Source organism: Chiloscyllium plagiosum, chromosome 45 (genome assembly GCF_004010195.1).
Source record: "Chiloscyllium plagiosum isolate BGI_BamShark_2017 chromosome 45, ASM401019v2, whole genome shotgun sequence".
Taxonomy (NCBI): Eukaryota; Metazoa; Chordata; class Chondrichthyes; order Orectolobiformes; family Hemiscylliidae; genus Chiloscyllium; species Chiloscyllium plagiosum.
The window spans coordinates 10,825,202-10,840,451 of record NC_057754.1 but is presented as its reverse complement, the minus strand read 5'-3'; the positions used below and the strand labels follow the sequence as shown (position 1 = coordinate 10,840,451).

The following is a 15,250-nucleotide window of genomic DNA, read 5'->3' as shown; positions in this document are numbered from 1 at the left end:
TCAGAACATTTTAAAAAGGAGATGAAGGTCCTAGTTGAGGATCCGGTAGGGCTGTCTGAACAAATTGATCAATTTTTGGGGCCCAGTCTGTGTACATGGACTGAGTTAATGGACTGAGTTTTGAATATACTATTTACTGGGGAAGAAAGGGGACTTGTACGAGCAGCAGCCATTAAAATATGGGACAGGGAACATCCAATTGGGGATGAGGACGCTGGACAGGGAGAGACGAAGTTTCCCCTCAGAGACCCCCAGTGGGAAAATCAAAACTCGGAGCATCGAGAAGAAATGAAGGAATTGAAAGACCTGATTCTAAAAGGAATAAAAGAGGCAGTTCCAAAGTCACAGAATTTGACTAGAGCCTGTGAAGTTAGACAGGAGAAAGATGAGACTCTCTCAGCTTTCTTGCAAAGGTTTAAGAGACTCAATGCAAAAATACTCTGGAATGAACCAGTGACACAGGGTCTTTTGAAAGTACATTTTGTGACAAAGGCATGGCCAGACACACAGAGAAAGATACAGAAGATAGAAGAGTGGAGCAAAAAACCATTAGATGAATTGTTAAGAGAGGCGCAGAAAGTGTTTGTAAAGAGAGAGGATGAGAGACAAAAACAGAAGGCAAAAATGATGGTAGCTATGGTTGATGATGTAGTTAAGAAAAGAATGGAACCAATAGTGAGCAACCGGAGCGGTGGGTGGCAGCATGTAGGACAGAGAGGGAGAGGGAGAGGACAAGGGGAAGCATTTGATAGAGGGTTCGGGCGACAGGGGCAGAGATGGAAGTCTCCACAGGCAGGATGCTATTATTGCGGAAAGATAGGGCATTTTAAGCGGGAGTGTCCTGATCTACAAAGGGAAGAAAGGGCAATTCCGTGAATGAATTTTGATGAAGAATAGGGGTGTCGGGTTCCTGCCCCCGGGGACCCACTGGGAACCCTTGATGAACTTGAAGGTGGGACCCTGTAGGGAAGAGGTTGTCTTCTTAGTAGATACGGGGGCAGTACAGTCATCACTGAATTTTAAACCAAAGAAAGTAGGAATATCAACACAGTCAATTACTGTTTCGGGGTAAAAGGGGAAGGATTTACTGTTCCAGTATTTGAACCTATGATAATAGAAGGTCCTAAGGATAGAGTCACAGGGGAACTGTTGTATATCCTTGATACAGGAAGTAACTTACTAGGGAGAGATTTAATTATCCTCTTAGGACTGGAGATTGGAATTCAGGAAAAAGAAATAGTTGTACAAATAGTAATGTTGACAGAGGATGTAGAGAGAGAGAGATAGACCCTATTGTATGGGCTAGAGAAGGGAATCGTGGAAAACTACAGATCCCTCCCCTAGAAATAAGTTTTTAAAAAGGAAAGGGGATGTTGTCTGTGAGCGACAATATCCCATTTCCATAGAAGGTAAACAAGGACTGCAGCCAGTAATTGAGAGACTGATTAGAGAGGGACTATTGGAGCCATGTATGTCTCCTTATAATACCCCAATTCTACCAGTGCGGAAATCCGATGGAACTTATGTGGGTGGCACGGTGGCACAGTGGTTAGCACTGCTGCCTCACAGCGCCAGAGACCCGGGTTCAATTCCCGCCTCAGGCGATTGACTGTGTGGAGTTTGCACGTTCTCCCTGTGTCTGCGTGGGTTTCCTCCGGGTGCTCCGGTTTCCTCCCACAGTCCAAAGATGTGCAGGTCAGGTGAATTGGCCATGCTAAATTGCCCATAGTGTTAGGTAAGGGGTACATGTAGGGGTATGGGTGGGTTGCGCTTCGGCGGGGCGGTGTGGACTTGTTGGGCCGAAGGGCCTGTTTCCACACTGTAAGTAATCTAATCTAATCTAATCTTATCAATTGGTGCAGGATTTGAGAACATTGAATCGAATAGTACAGATCAGGCACCCAGTGGTGCCAAACCCCTACACGTTATTAAGTAAGATCCCTCATGACCACAAATGGTTTAGTGTGATAGATTTAAAGGGTGCCTTTTGAACTTGTCCTTTGGCGGAGGAAAGTAGGAATTTGTTTGCCTTTGAATGGAAAGATCCCAAGACAGGACGGAAACAGCAATACCGGTGGACCGCGCTCCCCCAGGGGTTTACGGAATCCCCAAATTTATTTGGATAGATGTTAGAACAAATATTGGAGAAATTTAGCAGCCCCAAGGGAACTACCCTGTTGCAGTATGTAGACGACCTCTTAGTAATAGGAAAAAGAAGAGAAAGAGTAGTAGAAGCCACTAACAAATTATTGAATTTCCTGGGTCAGCAGGGACTGCGAGTATCTAAAAACAAACTCCAATATGTGGAGTGAGAAGTGAAATACTTGGGACATTTAGTTAGTGAGGCAAAGCAGATAGAGGGAATAGTGGGGATGCCACTGTCCAGGACTAAACAGGAGTTATGTAAATTTTTGGGTCTAATGGGATATTGCAGATTGTGGATTGATTCTTATGCTCAAAAGACTAAGAAATTATATCTCAAACTATTAGAGGAGGAACCAAAGTGTCTAAGTTGGGATGATGAGGAAAAAGAACTAGTTGAGGAACTCAAAAGAGATCTGGTTCATGCCCCCGTATTAGCCTTACCTTCTCTCGATAAACCTTTCTACCTCTTTGCTACCGTAGATAAGGGAGTGGCTTTGGGAGTATTAACCCAGAGGTGGGGAGAAATGAAACAGCCAGTAGCATATCTTTCGAAGCTATTGGATCCAGTATCCCGGGGGTGGCCTGAGTGTGTGCAGGCCGTGGCTGCCACTGCACTGTTGGTGGAGGAAAGCAGGAAGCTTACATTTGGGGGAGCCCTATTAGTAAGCACCTCACACCAAGTGAGAACGATCCTAAACCAAAAAGTTGGGCGATGGTTGACAGACTCGCGGATTCTGAAATATGAGGCAATATTAATAAAAAAGGATAATCTAGTGTTGGTCATGGGCAATTGTTTAAATCCAGCTGCCTTTCTTCGGAAAGGGGAAGGAGAATCTCCTCAGAATCCAGAGCACGACTGCCTTCACATTATAGAATACCAAGCTAAGGTCCGCATGGACCTGAGAGATGTTCCACTTCATGCAGGAGCCCGACTTTTTATAGACTGATCATCCCGGGTGACTGAAGGGAAAAGACATAATGGGTATGCAGTCGTAGATGGGATGAAAGGTAGTGTGGTAGAGGCAGGAAGGTTGCCAAATGGGTGGTCAGCTTAGACCTGCGAACTCTATGCATTGGAAAGAGCCCTTAGGGCATTAGAAAATAAAGAGGAAACAGTATACAGTGACTCTAAATATGCATTTGGTATTGTGCATACTTTCGGAAAGATATGGCAGGAAAGAGGACTGATCAATAGCCGGGGGAAGGGATTAGCACATGAGGAGTTGATTAAACAGGTCTTGGAGTCCCTATTACTCCCCCGAGAAATAGCGGTAGTGCATGTAAATGGTCATCAGAAAGGAAATGAACCAGAAGTTAGGAGGAATAGATTAGCCGATGAAGTGGGTAAGGAAGCAGCCCTGAACCCACAAGAAGTGGTGATTCATTCCCTAATACCTACTGTCCCAGGTCCTCGGGAAGCTCCTACATTTACTGAAAGAGAGGAAAAAGAATTGAAAGGTTTAGGGGCTGCAAAAACAGCAGACGGGCATTGGATGTTACCTGATGAAAGGGAAATGTTGAACAAAATGATGATGTAAGAAATTATGGCTGTCCTACATCAAGGCAATATACCTAAGCAATGTGTGATTTAGTTCTTGGGCAATATGGATGTAAAGGAATATAAACAATTGCTAAACAAGTGTGTGAGGGATGTATAATATCCAGAAAGGTAAATAAGAAAGTCTTGAGAAAACAGACCCAGGGAGGAAGAGACCCGGGATTGAGACCCTTCCAGAGTATACAAGTAGATTATACTGAGCTACCCAGACTAAAATATATGCTGATCATAGTAGATCATCTATCTGATTGGGTTGAGGCATATCCCCTAGCTACCGCCACTGCGAGTGGGGTGTCTAAAACAATATTAGAGCACATAATTCCCCGATATGGGCTAGTGAACCATATAGGTTCCGACCAAGGAATTCATTTTACCCCTAAAGTGTTACAGGGGGTAATGAAAGGGTTGAGAGTTTCCTGGGAGTTCCATACTCCATGGCACCCGCCATCATCGGGAAGGGTTGAGAGAATGAACCAAACACTCAAACACAGTTTTCTAAATTGATAATATAAACCAGACTCCCTTGGACCAAATGTTTACCTATAGCTCTCTTGCGAGTACGAACAGCCCCAAGGAAAGATTTAGGACTATCCCCCTATGAAATCTTATTTGGATTACCTTATCTGGGAAAGAACAGAGAATTGCCAATTCCCGAAACTAAAGACTTGTTCTTAAAGAACTATATACTGGGCTTGTCCTCCTCTTTGTCTTTCCTCAGGAAACAGGGTTCATTGGCACAGACTCTGCCCCTTAAATTCACCGTTCATCCCATCCGGCCGGGAGATTGGGTCTTAGTAAAATCATGGACAGGGACTAAATTGCAACCGGACTGGGAAGGGCCGTAGCAGGCTCTTTTGACTACCGAAACGGCAATAAGGACGGTGGAGAAAGGCTGGACTCACTACACTCGGATCGAAGGGCCTGTGGAATCTCCAGTTGAGGAAGAAGTCTGGACGGCCGAATCAACGCAAGAACCGCTGAAACTCAGGCTAAAGAGACTTTGAGTAATTGATTATACAGTGGTGACACGAGCGCAGGACTGTTTCTGTAGGATCGTATATTAAGTCTTTTTGTGCTTCAGCACGATTTTTAGAATGCTGAGGATGCTTAGAGTTATGATACTAGCCCTCTTAGTATTGGGATTTTGTCAAATGTCATTTTCATATGTGTTACTAACGGTTCCTGAGTCTGATAATCCACAAGTAATAGACGCTGATGCACTCAGCTTAGTAAATTCTGGGGATGTAGATAATCGGAGACAGTACCGCAGCTCAGAGATACATCTTAAGCCCTATGGGAATGGCCTCGGGGATGGTACTTGGTATAATGGTCTCGTCACAGTACACCGGGCCCCCTTCCGACCAGCTCTCGATTGTCCCGATAAAAAGTGTAAGTCAATATACCTAATGATAAAGAAAACTACATGGCACAAAGCAATTCTGGTGGGGGGCATCTATCAGGTACAATTAAATGAAAAATTTGGAATAGAAATGAAAACAAACGGGAATGATTTCTCGGGCTGTTGTTTTTAAATTAACATCGGACAGGGAAAGCGGGCAGAACTACTGGATAATAAGGTACAACCTTTCACCCCTCCCAATGACCTTTAAAGTAGTCAATAGAAACTGGGTACGGGGATGCAAATGCCTGTGTTGAATGAGTAAGTATACTGTAAAAAGTCTGAACAAGAGCAATTGCAATGCGTGTGCCTCCGGTAGACCCGTGGCCCAGGTGGTTCCCTTTCCTCTCGGGTGGAAGCGAGACAGGAAGGGCATGAAATGTATGATAGCCCTGTATCAGGATAAGACTGCATGGAATGATAGGAATTATACCTCCCTATCTCTGATGTTCCCTCCCTTGGAGAAGAAAGATTAAAAGCCCCCCCCTCCACATTTTCAGCCGCAGTCGGAAATCACACGTCGTGTGTGCATAGACGAGGTACAAATCGGTCTAGAGATTTGGGGGAGCTGAAATTATGTACAGAGATTAAGAATGTCACCAAAACGGACAAGGGAGGGAACTACTCAGCACTAAAGGTTCCCCAAGCGGATCTATGGTGGTACTGTGGAGGCAAAATATTGAGACCCACTCTACCTCCGGATTGGAGAGGGATATGTGCAATTGTACAATTGACAATTCCATTTACTCTGGCATTTGAGAAGGAAAAGATCGTAGGGAAAAAGGGAAGAAGTAAGAGATCACTGTTAGACGCTTCTTTTGATGACAGGATTTATCTTGATTCGGTAGGAGTTCCTAGGGCAGTACCTGATGAATTCAAGGCTCGTAACCAGATTGCAGCAGGCTTTGAGTCAGCTCTCTTTTGGTGGGTAACAATTAATAAAAATGTAGATTGGATAAATTACTTTTTCTATAATCAACAGCGATTTATAAATTATACAAGAGATGCGGTTAAAGGAATATCAGAACAGCTTGATGCGACAAGTAGAATGGCATGGGAAAACAGAATAGCCCTTGATATGATTTTAGCGGAAAAAGGGTGTGTGTGAGTGATGTTAGGAGGAAGCTGATGTACCTTTATTCCTAATAACACTGCGCCTGATAGTTCAATTACTCGGGCCTTAAGGGGATTGACTACCTTAGCAGAGGAACTGGCTGAGAATTCAGGAGTAGACACATATCTCTCACGGGATGGCTTGAATCATGGTTTGGAAAATGGAAGGGGGTGGTGGTCTCCATCCTTACTTCCCTGATAGTAGTAGCAGCCGGGGTATTCGTAGCCATTGGCTGTTGTATCATACCCTGTATACGAGGGCTCGCCCAAAGACTGATTGGGACAGCCTTAATGAAACAGATGCCCCGAAAAGGGAATCAGGCAGAGGAACTTTATCGATTAAATAATGAGGGGTGAGTGAGACCGAGATAGATGAAATATCTGGAATAATGCTTGCGAATTTAAGGGGCGATGCACAAAAGAAAAATGCAGAAGATAACAAATGATGATTAAAGAAAAAGGGGGAAATTGTGGGATATAGGTAAAGTAATGTTACTTCTGCAATCATAATTACTTATGCAAGGTAAATGGACTCACACCAGTGGATAATTGTTTCAACCAAGAATGAAAACTATGTGAAGGAAATATATAATTATTTTTGTATTAGCTAAAATGTGCATACAAGAATGAAATGTGCCTGCAAACAATGGTAGATGTTACAGACAAATAGATAAGATGTTGTGAGGATGTAGGTTAAGCCAGACATGCTTGTACAAACAGTAGTTATAAGCATCTGTTTCCCACTTCTGCAAAAACAAAAAAAAAACAATTAAAATGTCATAAGGTTCAATATGGTTAAGGAATGGAAGGAAAGGTCACAAGTAGGGGAAATAGATGACAGTGAGGGAGGATATACCTAACAATGGACCACAGCAGGATGTGGTGAAATGGCCAAGTAAAACTTGTACTTAGGAGATAAACAATAGTAATGGGCACCGGGTTTGGAGTAGTGAATCCTATATAAGATATGTACTAGCTAAGCTCTGGGTGTCTATTTTAGACACCACGTTTGCAAGCGTATAATAAACATACTGATTGATTGTTTCAGATCTTGTCTTGGACTGAAATTATTGAAGTGAGTGAGCTTCGTTTCTCACAGTAGGAAAGCAGGAAGGTGCACTCTAAAATGGAATATAATTGGGCCGAGTACGCGTGGAGGTGAAGGCAATGGCACCTATATCATAATATGTAATAAATCCCACTTTGACCGAAATAATTGAATAGTTGAATATTATTTAAATGGAAAGATTCTGCACAAGGCTGCTGTACGGAGGAATCTGCTGTCCTGCTACTTGAGTCAAAGCAAGTTAGCAAGCAGATATTGCGTAATTGGGATGGAACTTTGGAATGTTGACCTTTGCTGAAAGAGTTTAAATGTTAGATCTTCTTATCACTGTGTAGAGCATTGGTGAGGGTTGATCCAGAGTCTATTCCTTGGGTCTGTGTCCTTAAGGAGAGACATACCGACTTTGGAAGCAGTTTGAAAAGGTTCACTTGACTGAGTCTTTAAATGAATGAGACGTGATCTTATTGAAACAAATAGAATTGAAGCCCTTTGATTGGATAGGTGCTGAGAAATTGTTTACTCTTGTGAGGGATTCTACAACTCAGTGACAAAGATCACAAATGAGGGCTTTCTCATTTCAAAGATACAGAATTTCTGCTCTGAGAGTTGTTAGTCTGTGGAGTGATGTCCCTTAGGCAACTATGGAAACTGGATCATTAGCCTGCAGCAGACAGCTTTTAGATTGACAAGGGTGTTGATGGTTATAGGTTTATCAGGAAAATCAAGTTTAAAAATAGATCAGCACAATTATGCTAATTTTGAGAGGTGGAGCTGGTGCAATGGGATGAATGTCCTGTTCCTGTTTTTATATTTCATGATCCATGTGCTCAGCAATGAGCAAGGTTCCATTGATCATCAAATTGACACCTTTGGGAGAATTCAGAGCCCATACATAATTCAGAGTCCATGGAAGGAGAGTGTATGGGTTACAGATTTACAGTTTTTGGGAAGTGAATACAGAAGAAATATTCTGTATTCTGCTTTGAATGTCCATCTTATACTAAGATGTAATCACCTTTAACAGGAAACTAGAATAGAAAAGTTGCAGAAGTCTGAAACCAAATGTTGTGAAAGGATCTGACAGTCACTTAATTCATTGGAACCTGAATATTGTTGGTCTTTGAATTTAGGAGAGAGCTTTATCTATGCAGTCTGCTTTGAAGGATTCACACCATCAGACACACCAGTGGGTTCACACTGGGGAGTGGCCAATCACCAGCTTAATTGTGGGAAGACACTTACACATTCAGCTGCTTGGCATTTACACCTGAGAGTTCACACTGGGAAGAGGCGGTTCAACTGCTCTGAGTGTGGGAAGAGGTTCACTCATTCATCCCACCTGCTGAGAGACTAGCAAGTTCACATTTGGGAAATGATTTGGAGATGCCGGTGTTGGACTGGGGCGTACAAAGTTTAAAAATCACACAACACCAGGTTATAGTCCAACAGGTTTAATTGGAAGCACACTAGCTTTCGGAGCGACGCTCCTTCATCAGGTGATAGTGGAGGGCTCGATCGTAACACAGAATTTATAGCAAAAATTTACAGTGTGATGTAACTGAAATTATACATTGAAAAATTGATTGTCTATTAAGCCTTTCATCTGTTAGAATACAATGATAGTTTCACTTCTTTCATGTGTAAATCACAAAACCTTTTTTAAAAAGTTGCATTCTCTGGTTAGCTGTTAACAAGCTGTTAACACCTTCAACATATTGTCTGGCTATCACCATTGTTAAAAGCCTACCCGAGAATGCAAATTTTAAAAAAAGGTTTTGTGATTTACACATGAAAGAAGTGAAACTATCACTGTGTTCTAACAGATGAAAGGCTTAACAGACAATCAATTTTTCAATGTATAATTTCAGTTACATTGCACTGTAAATTTTTGCTATAAATTCTGTGTGTTAGGATTGAGCCCTCCACTATCACCTGATGAAGGAGCGTCACTCCGAAAGCCAGTGTGCTTCCAATTAAATCTGTTGGACTATAACCTGGTGTTGTGTGATTTTTAACTTTGTACATTTGGGAAAGGCCATACAAGTGCTCAGTGTGGGAATAGATTGATTCAGTCTTGCCAAAGTTCTCACTCCAGTGGGTTCACACTGGAGTGAGACAGTTCTGTGTGTGAGAAGAAAATCACTGATTCATCCACTCTGCAGAAGCACTGGTGAATTTACACGATGTGGAAAAATGATTCTCTCAGACTTACAACCTGCTGGCACACCTGTAAATTCACACCAGGCAGAAGCCATTCATTTGTTCTGTGTGGGAATGAATTCAACCAATCATCCCACTTGCTGAGTGATCTTGGCAGCCACACAGAGGATAAACACACTACTGGCCCTGACTGGAGCTGTTAATTTTATCAAATGGTAAGTGTACATCCCCAACACTGAGGGAGAACATATAAAGTGGTACTGACATAGAGTGGTGTCAGGAAGTACATACCTGTCATGATTCATTCTGTAATTAAATCTGTAACAAGATTCCGTTTCTTCCTTCACCATAAAAGCCTTTTTTACAGAGAGAAATAAATTTCAGAGAAAAATATTTCCATAACTGTCCAAAGAGGCAAGTGTTGCAGAAGGGACGTGATGAAGGAAGTTGCCAATTTGGATCTGGTGGTGTGAAATGTGACAGGCTTAATAAACTACATCAGAGTAAAACATCCCCTCAAGAACAGTGACCATGAAATGGCGTACTGAAGAAGATGGTGGCTGCGTTACAGATGTGGCATTAAGTAGTATTCAACAAACTAATGGGACTGAAGTCAGATAAGGCCCTTGGCCCTGAAGGCTTATATCAATGATTCTAAAATAAGTAGCTACAGAAATAGAGGATGAAGGTAGTAAGGATTGCAGATGCTGGAGGTTAGGGTTGTGTTTAAAAAAAAAAGTAAAGCTAGAAAGTCACAGCAGGTCAGGCAGCATCACAGGAGCAGGAAAGTCAGTGTTTTGGGTCAGGACCGTTTACCAGACTAGGGGTGGACAGGAGCTGAGAAATAAATGGAGAGGGGTGGGGCTGGGGGAACGGTAGGTGGGATGATGATAGGTGGATGCTGGTGGGGATTTATCGCGATCAGTCATTAGGAAGGTTGGAGCAGATAAGTGAGAAGGAAGATAGATAGGTTAGGTCCGGTTAAGGAGGTGGGGGGAAGAGGAAGGCTGGGAAGGTTGGGCGTGAGGAGAATTTGAAGCTGCTGAACTTGATGTTCATTGGGCTGTAAGCTCTTGAGGTGGAATATGAGGTGTTGTTCCTCCAGTTATTTTAACAGTGGAGGAGGCCTGGGATGGACATGTTGCCAACACAGTGGAAGGAGGGGTTGAAATGGCTGGCAATGGAGGGTGGAGTTGATTGGAGCTTACAGAGCGCAAATACTCTGCGAACTGGTCACCGAGTCTGCGTTTTGACTCCCTGATGTCGAGGAGACCACATCAGGAGAGACTGATGCAGTAAACCAGGTTGGAAGAGGTGCAGGTGAATCTCTGCCAGATTAGGAATGATTATTTGGGGCCTTGGACAGAGGTGTAGGGGCAGGTGTTGCACTTCCTACAGTTGTCATGTGATTTTAAAAAATAAAATTGTTTGATTGTGTGGGTTGAGCACCATCATTTTGCTAATGGTGCTGCCTTTGCCCATGACATCACACCATCATGCATAGAGTAATTTTCTCTCGCCACGATGATGTAAGTGACTTTACGTCAAGTGTATTTTGAGTCCCAAATGAATTGACTGAGCCTGTAGTTACTATTACACTTACTTCCAATCAAAAGCAGTTAATTTGAAAAGACTGGTTTGTTTCAATCACCATCAAGAGCTGGATTGAGGTCCACAAATTGATCAATACTGACCTTTGCTTAACTAAATGGTCAAGTCAGGAAGACTGAGAATAGGAGAAGGCACCACACTCAGCCACAGAGATCAGCTTCATCCATCCATTTGTATGACCCACAACATGAAGAAGAGTGTCACCTTCAGACTCCGAGATCTTATTGCCCCCAACCTGAGACCAGTGAACCATTCTGAGGAGAATCAAATTAAATCAAAACATTGTGGATGCTGGAAACCTGAAACACAGAGTTTGAAAGATTACAGGATTTACGATGGGAGAAATGCATTCACATGAGGTAGAAGTTTTAAAGTCATGCGTGGGCAGTGATTCACTGAGACACCGTGAACCCACAGGTGCCACCAGCAGTTGAGGTCTGTCACCATTTCGGCTGTTTCAGGGCTGTATAGATGTACCATCAATTCATATCATCCTTCTTTCAGATGGATAATGGAGGATCAATTTAGATGGATTTCTGTTCACATTGGTTCTTTGCTCTGTTATTTGAATCTCTGGCCCAGTCTCTAACCGTAAAAGCAAATCAAGTCATGAAATATACAATTTTTTAAGAATCAATGGTAGTGCCTATACTTTCGTATCCCACACCAATGATAGTACCCCCACCATATCACAGGGAGAATAGTACGCAAGCGTAGTGTATGGAGCTCACAGGGAGAGTGGTGCACAGGCATAGTGTATGGAGCATGCGCAGTGCTATCGGTGAGTTTGCGGCCCAGGTGGAAGGAGTGATGGAGCCGACGGCTGGACGGGGCGGCTCCTTCTAGGAACAGGATGTGTGGCCGCAAAGGTTCCTGGGTTTGCAGAGAGCGGGGACAGTGAGCTGAAGGGAGGGAGCTGGACCAACCAAGATGGGTTTTATAAACTCCTTTTCCAGGTGGGGAGAATGGGAGGATAAGCAAACTGCAACTCAGAGAAATGTTTGGCTCTTCCCAATCTCCATCCTGCACTGACACAGATAGAGGTTTATAAGCTTAAAATAATGCAGCCTTTGGGAAAAATTGAACAGCCTGGGGCCTTTAAGGAAGGCTCAGCAGTGAATTGACACAGCAATTGAAAATTATCCATGTTTTGGATGGGGTTAATATGTAGAAAATGTTTTCACATGAGATTTCTTCATTTAGAGAATTCACCTGAAATTCACAGGAAATGGTGCAGGAAACAAAGTTAAAAATCACACAACACCAGGTTATCGTCCAACAGATTTAATTGGAAGCATGCTAGCTTCCAGAGCGACGCTCCTTCATCAGGTGATAGTGGAGGGCTCGATCGTAACACACAGAATTTATAGCAAAAATTTACAGTGTGATGTAACTGAAATTATACATTGAAAAATTGATTGTTAAGCCTTTCATCTGTTAGAACACAGTGATAGTTTCACTTCTTTCATGTGTAAATCACAAAACCTTTTTTTATTAAAACGTTGTGTTCTTGGGTTAGCTGTTAACAATGGTGATAGCTAGAGAATATATTGAAGCTGTTGGCCCCCTGTGTTCTCTGTCTATGCCATGATGTTTAGATTGATTATAATCTAAAAAGTGAGATAACGCCGTTTTTGAGCGCAGAGTTCTACATGAATGCATGCAGTTTTTGAGCAAAGTACAATGTAACTCTGCAAGCTCCGAAAGCTAGTGTGCTTCCAATTAAACCTGTTGGACTATAACCTGGTGTTGTGTGATTTTTAAGGAGAAAGTAAGGTCTGCAGATGCTGGAGATCAGAGCTGGAAATGTGTTGCTGGAAAAGCGCAGCAGGTCAGGCAGCATCCAGGGAACAGGAGAATCGACGTTTCGGGCACAGGCAGCATCCAGGGAACAGGAGAATCGACGTTCCTGAAGAAGGGCTTATGCCCGAAACGTCGATTCTCCTGTTCCCTGGATGTTGCCTGACCTGCTGCGCTTTTCCAGCAACACATTTCCAGTTGTGTGATTTTTAACTTTGTACACCCCAGTCCAACACCGGCATCTCCAAATCATGCAGGAAACAAAGTAGTGATATGTTCAAAAGGAAACTAGGTATGTCTAGGACGGACAAGGGATTAGAAAAATAAGTAATAATACAAAGTTGAGATGAAGATAATGGGGGGGAGAACATAAAAACAATAGAGTAATTGGACTGAATAGCCTTTTTGTTTATTTCATAGAATGAAATACTTAGAATAAGTTCTTTTTGCAGGGCATTCAGAAGTTTGTATTTACATTCAGAAGGTGAAACAGTGCATCACGTGAAAAACTGACAGTCATTCAGTTCATCAGCATCTGAAATCATTAGCCTCTGAAGAAATGCTGTCTATAAGAAAAGATTTTAACCATCAGTGTGACTGCAAAATCACCAAGACATACACATGCAAGGAGAGTGTTCCAGTGAAAGTACTGTTGAAAGAGTATTCACCAGCTACTCAGCCTGAAAATTAATTACGCCATCCATGATGGGGAGAGATCATTGATAAGTTCTGTTTGTGGAGATCGATTTCAATCAATCACTGAACCTGGGAAAAAAAATCAAGGATACTGACACCATGGAGAAACTGTGGGACTGTGGGAAGGGATTCAGCTACCCATCAGGTTGGAAACTCATCACGGAGTCACACTGGGGAGAGGCCATTCAGCTGCTCTATGTGTGGGAAGGGATTCACTCAGTCGTCCAACCTGTACACACATCAGCACATTCACAATGGGGAGAAGCCATTCACCTGCTTTATGTGTGGACAGGGAATTAATGCTCAATCAACGCTCCGGACTTATGAGCAGGTTCGTTCTGATGAAAGATCATTTAAATGTTCTAAATGTGAGATGAATGTTAAAAGCAGAGAAGATATATTGATACACCTGCATAAGTGTGTGGGAAAGGACTCACTGAGTGATCTCACTTCCTGACACACCAAATTGCTCAGATTGATGAGAGACTTTTTAAATGTTCTGACTGTAAGAAGAGCTTTAAAAGTAAAAATAATTGACTAAAGTATCAACCCGCTCAGACTGGGGAGAAACCATTCACCTGCTCTGTGTGTGGGAAAGAATTCACTAGTTTATCCTACCTTCTGACCCATCAAATTGTTCACACTGATGAGAGATCTTTTGGATGTTCTGTGTGAAGAAATTTAAAAGCAAAAGGCATCTTCTTAAACACCACACAACACCAGGTTAGTGCAACAGACTTAATTGAAACAACTAACTGTCGGAGCACTGCTCCTTCATCAAGTAGTTGTGGAGTACACAATTGTAATTCACAGAATTTATAGCAAAGGTTTACAGTATGATGTAACTGAAATTATACATTGAAAAATACCTTGATTGTTTGTTAAGTCTCTCATCTGTGAGAATGACCATGATAGTTTCACTTCTTTCACATGTAAATCACAAAACTTTTTTTTAAAGTTACATTCTCAGATTAACTGTAACAATTGGTGTCAGCCCAGATAATATGTTAAGATGTTGTAAGTGTTAGCCCTCTGTGTTCGCTGTCTGTTTAGGCTGATTCTAATGTAAAAACTGAGTTACATTGTTGAGTTACATTGTACTTTGGTCAAAAACTGCATGAATCCATGTTAACTCACTTTTTACATTAGAATCAGCCTAAACAGACAGCGAACACAGAGGGCTAACACTTACAACATCTGTCTGTTTAGGCTGATTCTAATGTAAAAACTGAGTTAACATGGATTCATGCAGTTTTTGACCAAAGTACAATGTAACTCGGCAAGTACAAATTCACCCCACAAATCTATGTGTGTGTCTGTCTCTGTCTGTCTGTCTGGGGTGGGGGTTGTGAGTGTGAGAGAGAGTGTATATGTGTGTGAGTGTAAAGTGTCTAAGTCTGTGAGAGTGTGGGAGGTAAATATGTGTGTGTGAGTGTAAAGTGTCTAAGTCTGTGAGAGTGTGGGAGTGTTTGTGTCTGTAGGATTGTGTGTGAGTATGGCTGTGTATAGGAGTGTGTGTGTGTGTGTGGTGCAATGGTGGTCATCTGTAGTGTGACATGAACCCAAGTTCCTGGTTGAAGCCCTCCCTATGGGTGCCGAACTCCATACAACCCTGTTACGGTAGGCGCTGCAAGACGTGTCAGAGTGTGGACATAGATACCACCATTACGCATGGGGACACCTCCCACCATGCACGTGGCAG

At 42.5% G+C, this 15,250-nt stretch overlaps 1 long non-coding RNA gene across 1 annotated transcript; it reads left to right on the top strand.

Moving 5' to 3' along the window:
• The first annotated feature begins 9,368 nt into the window (after positions 1 to 9,368).
• Positions 9,369 to 13,621, top strand: LOC122543947. The gene is made up of 2 exons (XR_006310198.1): positions 9,369 to 9,656; positions 13,305 to 13,621. It is a non-coding gene; the product is annotated as an uncharacterized LOC122543947 (long non-coding RNA).
• Positions 13,622 to 15,250: the final 1,629 nt, after the last annotated feature.